Here is a 6,349-nt window from a genome sequence, read left to right on the forward strand (position 1 = left end):
CTCCAGGTCTCCGGGCCAGCCTTCGTCCCCACCCCTAGGACCCCGCCCCCTAGGGCCCCGCCCCCTGAGCCACGAGGCCCGTCCCCCCCGACAAGGAACGCCCCAACCACGGCACCCCAGCCCCACCCCCGGCCCGCGACTCGGGGCCGGAGCTTCGCCTACCTGCGGACCCCTGGTATCCCGCGGGCCGTGGCTCCCCAGCCTTTCAGCTCCGCGGCTCCCCGGTTCCCCGGTGGTGGGGGCTGGGCGCAGTCCTTGGCTCCCTGGCCCAGGGTTTGGAGGCTCTGCCCGGGAGAGTGGCGGGAGGGGCGGTCGTTGGTCGTCGACTCTGGGCTCCAGTCTGCAGCGCCCTCTGGGAGCGGACACCGAGCGCCCTCCAGGTGCGTAGGACTCCCAGGCAGGAACACTTTCGGAAACTGTGCGGTAGGGCCCCCGGGGTGATGGGGCCTGAAACCGAGCGACCCTTCCCTGGCTGCGGATGGGGGCGCTGTACGCCCTCCCTCACCCAACGGACACGCACAGGAGGGGCTATTAAAAAAAAATTTTTTTTTTAAGAACAACCAATCACCTCTGCCTGCCGAGGGGGGAAATTTTTTTAAAAAGGACTTTTCGGTGTCTTTCTATAGAAAAAAAATATGTGAAATAGATCGCCAGTCCAGGTTCGATGCATGAAACAGGGTGCTCAGGGCTGGTACACTGAGATGACCCTGAAGGATGGGATGGAGAGGGAGGTGGGAGGGGGGTTCAGGATGGGGAACGCATGTACACCCATGGCTGATTCATGTGAATGTATGGCAAAAACCACTACAATATTGTAAAGTAATTAGCCCTCAATTAAAATTTTTTTTAAAGACCTGATTAAAAAACAAATGCCCTCTCTTCATCCTCTGGGCTAAAAGTAAAAATAAACGGCTCTGTGCCGAGGTGACCTCTGACCTGCAGATCTGAGAAGCATCACTGAGGTTCTTGCTCTTTATATTTCCCCAAGAAACCCTGGACCTGTGTTTCCATCACCAATCTGGAACTTCGGTACAGAAAGACTAGGGAAGGCCCGGGAGTGTGGTGCAAATGGCCTCGAAAGAAAAGGGGAAGCACTAGCCCAGCCCTGAGGGCAATCTGGTAAGCAGGAGAGACGGTACTAAAGGACCTTGGACCTGGACACCAAAGATGGCATCCTCCCCAGGCAGAGGACACGGCCCGCCCCGGTGGAAACTGGAACCCAAAAACTCCCTGACTGCTTCTTGGCCTCTTGGGCAGTCTCCTGTGTTTCTCTTAAAACGGATTAAACATTCCTGAGTCCTGGGTTTTGCAGGCAGGGACAACTGGCTGCTGGCCCGTAGATTCTTCTCCACCCTGCGGGTGTGCCCTGAACTAAGCAGCCTCCTGCATCTCCATCTTAGCCTCTCCTCCGTCAGACACTGAGAAGTAGTGAAGTGAAGTCACTCAGTAGTGTCCGACTCTGCGACCCCATGCTTCTCTATCCATGGAATTTTCCAGGCAAGAGTAGTGGAGTGGGTTGCCATTTAAGTCATGCCCCCCGAAACAGCACTCAGCCCTGGATTCGCCTCTGCTTCTGTATACCTGTTTGACCTCAGGCAGCTCTCCCTTTGGGAGTCTCAGTGTCCCCAGGTCTGTCTGTGAGGGACGGCAGATCCTCATCCAGGTCCTTGGTGCCAGATGCAGGGTCTCTAGGGCCCTGGTTTCAGGGATCATCCAACAGCAGGGCACGAGACAAGGCTCCTCCAAGGACCTCACAGGGTCCTGGTGGGGTAGAAGGCCCTTTAGTGAAAGACCCATGAGTGTGTTCACCAGGAGCTAGCTCACTGTCTGAGGTCAGCTCCCTAGCCTTTACAACCCAATATGGAGGAAAAGTAGATCAGTTTGGAATCTTGCCTTTGTCTGCTGCACAACATAAAGAAAATTGGGGTCAGGAACATTTGAGGGGGTCTTTATATTATAAGAATGACCGGTCCACTGTTTCTTTCAAACTGAGTAAATTTGACCCCAGATCAATGTGTATTTCCTTGGTCAGATTACAAAGAGGAGAGGCCTCAAGGAGAACACTTACACAGAGAAGGGGACTAGAGCATCAGGGCTTGCCTTGACCTTGCTGACTCCTGGGCTGCTTGCTTCTCCTCCCAACTCAAATTCTGCAGGAAAATATCTTCCTCCCAGAAGCTCTCTTGGAGTCCCATATTACCCAGGACCTGTGCCTCCCAAGGTACCCTACGGCCTCTAGGAACGTCACAGGGGTGTCAGCCCGTTTGCACTGCTGTGGCCATGCTATCTGAACTCTCATCAGCCCCTTCCTTGGGATCCTCCCAGACCTTCATTGATCTGACAACTAAAGGGTTAAACGTCTGGCTGATCAGAGGGCCTCTAGCCTCCCCCACTGGAGGCACTAAGGCAAGGCCTCTGTCCCTCCGTTCCTAATACAGGTTGTTAAATATTTTTAATAGCATCCCTGTTGAATCATTAACCACCTTGGATGTTGCTTCCTTTTCCCATAAGAGAAAGAAAGTTCCTGGAAGGCAGGGCCAGTGTCTCCTCCCCTCGTTTCTCTCTCATTTCTTTCATTTCTCATTTCTCCCCTAGTTTCTTTCATTCTCCCCAGGAACACACTGGGCTTCGTTCTGGAGAAGTGCATGCTGTTGCCACTGAGGGGGAGGTGGCAGCTGGAGGGGAGCTGGTAGGAAGAGACCAGCAGCAGACTGGGGTGGATAGAGGGGAGGGGGCGGAGACCCTGGACACAGGGTTGCCCTTTTTATGCATTAGGCACCTCCACTGGAACACGTATTCTCTGGACAAGTTGATATCTATCAAAACTTAAAATGCAGATTTCCCTGGTGATACAGTGGATCAGAATGTGCCAGCCAACGCAGGGGACATGGGTTTGATCACTGGTCCAGGAAGATTCCACATGTCACATGGCAACTAAACCCACAGGCCACAACTACTGAACCTGCGTGTTGCAATTACTGAAGACGGGCACCTAGAGTCTGTGCTTCACAACAAGAGAAGCCACCTCAGTGAAGCTCGAGCACCACAACAAAGACTAGCCCCCACTCACCGCGACTAGAACTTTAAAGACACCTATCCGTTAACTCAGGAATTCTCCTTCAGTGCATTCACTCTTCATAAGGATTTCAGTGCCCAAAGAGGTGTGTGTAAGTGTTCACTGATAGAGGAAAAGTAGAATAAATGTGGGTATTCCCACACCATGAAATATTATACAACACTTTTTAAAATTAAGAAGATGGAAAACTCCTGGCCTGGAATATTTTTCAAAACCTACTTTTAGATAAAAAGAGTGATTTGAAGACTGGTCTGCATGTAATATGGCCAAAATGTTCTTAAAAAATAAAAATAAAAACGTGTTTAAGCATAGATTATATATGTGTGTGTATATATATATATGATTAAAAAAAGGTCTAGGGGAGGAAATTTTGATGGGGAAAGTGAAGGGGAAATTTTAAGTTTGCTCTGTATTCTTAAAGTGCTTATAATTAGAATATATATATATATATATATATAAAACTTGTCTAATTTCTTAAACTGACTCTTGAGAAATCTGTATGCAGATCAGGAAGCAACAGTTAGACGTGGACATGGAACAACAGACTAGTTCTAAATAGGGAAAGGAGTACATCAAGGCTGTATATAGTCACCCTGCTTATTTAACTTCTATGCAAAGTACATCATGAGAAACGCTGGGCTGGATGAAGCACAAACTGGAATCAAGATTGCCAGGAGAAATATCAATAACCTCAGATATGCAGATGGAGAAGGCAATGGCAGCCCACTCCAGTACTCTTGCCTGGAAAATCCCATGGACGGAGGAGCCTGGTAGGCTGCAGTCCATGGGGTCGTGAAGAGTCAGACATGACTGAGCGACTTCACTTTCACTTTTCACTTTCATGCATTGGAGAAGGAAATGGCAACCCACTCCAGTGTTCTTGCCTGGAGAATCCCAGGGACGGGGGAGCCTGGTGGTGGGCTGCTGTCTCGGGTCGCACAGAGTCGGACACGACTGAAGCGACTTAGCAGCAGCAGCAGCAGATATGCAGATGACACTACCCTTACGGCAGAAAGTGAAGAGGAACTAAAAAGCCTCTTGATGAAAGTGAAAGAGGAGAGTGAAAAAGTTGGCTTAAAACTCAACATTTGGAAAACTATGATCAAGGCATCTGGTCCCATCACTTCATGGGAAATAGATGGGGAAACAGTGGAAACAGTGTCAGACTTTATTTCTGGGGGGCTCCAAAATCACTGGATATGGTGACTGCAGCCATGAAATTAAAAGACGCTTACTCCTTGGAAGAAAAGTTATGACCAACCTAGATAGCATATTCAAAAGCAGAGACATTACTTTGCCGACTAAGGTCCATCTAGTCAAGGCTATGGTTTTTCCTGTGGTCATGTATGGATATGAGAGTTGGACTGTGAAGAAGGCTGAGTGCTGAAGAATTGATGCTTTTGAACTGTGGTGTTGGAGAGGACTCTTTAGCATCCCTTGGACTGCAAGGAGATCCAACCAGTCCATTCTGAAGGAGATCAGCCCTGGGATTTCTTTGGAAGGAATGATGCTAAAGCTGAAACTCCAATACTTTGGCCACCTCATGCGAAGAGCTGACTCATTGGAAAAGACTCTGATGCTAGGAGGGATTGGGGGCAGGAGGAGAAGGGGACGACAGAGGATGAGATGGCTGGATGGTATCACGGACACGATGGACGTGAATCTGAGTGAACTCCAGGAGATGGTGATGGACAGGGAGGCCTGGTGTGCTGCGATTCATGGGGTCACAAAGAGTCGGACACGACTGAGTGACTGAACTGAACTGAATGAGCCTCTTGATGAAAGTAAAAGAGGAGAGTGAAAAAGTTGGCTTAAAACTCAATATTTGGAAAACTATGATCAAGGCATCTGGTCCCATCACTTCATGGCAAATAGATGGGGAAACAGTGGAAATAGTGAGAGACTTTATTTTGGGGGGCTCCAAAATCACTGCAGATGGGGACTGCAGCCATGAAATTAAGACACTTGCTTCCTTGGAAGGAAAGTTATGACTAACCTAGACAGCATATTAAAAAACAGAGACATTAGTTTGTCAACAAAGATCCATCTAGTCAAAGCTATGGTTTTTCCAGTAGTCATGTATGGTTGTGAGACTTGGACTGTAAGAAAGCTGAGTGCTGAAGAATTTTGAACTGTGGTTCAAAATTTTGAACTGTGGTGTTGGAGAAGATTCTCGAGAGTCCCTTGGACTACAAGGAGATCCAACCAGTCCCTCCTAAAGGAGATCAGTCCTGAATATTCATTGAAAAGACTGATGCTGAAGCTGAAACTCCAATACTTTGGCCACCTGATGGAAAGAACTGACTCATTGGAAAAGACCCTGATGCTGGGAAAGATTGAAGGCAGGAGGAGAAGGGGATGACAGAGGATGAGATGGCTGGATGGCATCACCAACTCAAGTTCTCATCACCGACTCATCAAGGACATGAGTTTGAGTAAACTCCAGGAGTTGGCGATGGACAGGGAGGCTTGGTGTGTTCCAGTCCATGGGGTCTTAAAGAGTCAAACACGACTGAGTGACTGAACTGAACTGAATTTCTTAAATTAGTATTTATTTACTGAATCAGTGGAGATGCTTTCAACCTCAACTAATAGCTTCCCCTCAAGTAACATGAATATTAGGGCATTTATTGCATATACCTATACCAGGAACTGACTGTGGCTCAGGTCATGAACTCCTTATTGCCAAATTCAGACATAAATTGAAGAAAGTAGGGAAAACTGTTAGACCATTCAGGTATGACCTCAGTCAGATCCCTTATGATTATACAGTGGAAGTGAGAAATAGATTTAAGGGCCTAGATCTGATAGATAGAGTGCCTGATGAACTATGGAATGAGGTTCATGACATTGTACAGGAGACAGGGATCAAGACCATCCCCAAGAAAAAGAAATGCAAAAAAGCAAAATGGCTGTCTGGGGAGGCCTTACAAATAGCTGTGAAAAAAAGAGAAGTGAAAAGCAAAGGAGAAAAGGAAAGATACAAGCATCTGAATGCAGAGTTCCAAAGAATGGCAAGAAGAGATAAGAAAGCCTTCTTTAGCGATCAATGCAAAGAAATAGAGGAAAACAACAGAATGGGAAAGACTAGAGGTCTCTTCAAGAAAATTAGAGATACCAAGGGAACATTTCATGCAAAGATGGGCTCGATAAAGGACAGAAATGGTATGGACCTAACAGAAGCAGAAGGTATTAAGAAGAGGTGGCAAGAATATACAAAAGAACTGTACAAAAAAGATCTTCATGGCCCGGATAATCACGATGGTGTGAATC

The sequence above is a fragment of the Capricornis sumatraensis genome, chromosome 1, assembly GCF_032405125.1.
Source record: "Capricornis sumatraensis isolate serow.1 chromosome 1, serow.2, whole genome shotgun sequence".
Lineage (NCBI taxonomy): Eukaryota > Metazoa > Chordata > Mammalia > Artiodactyla > Bovidae > Capricornis > Capricornis sumatraensis.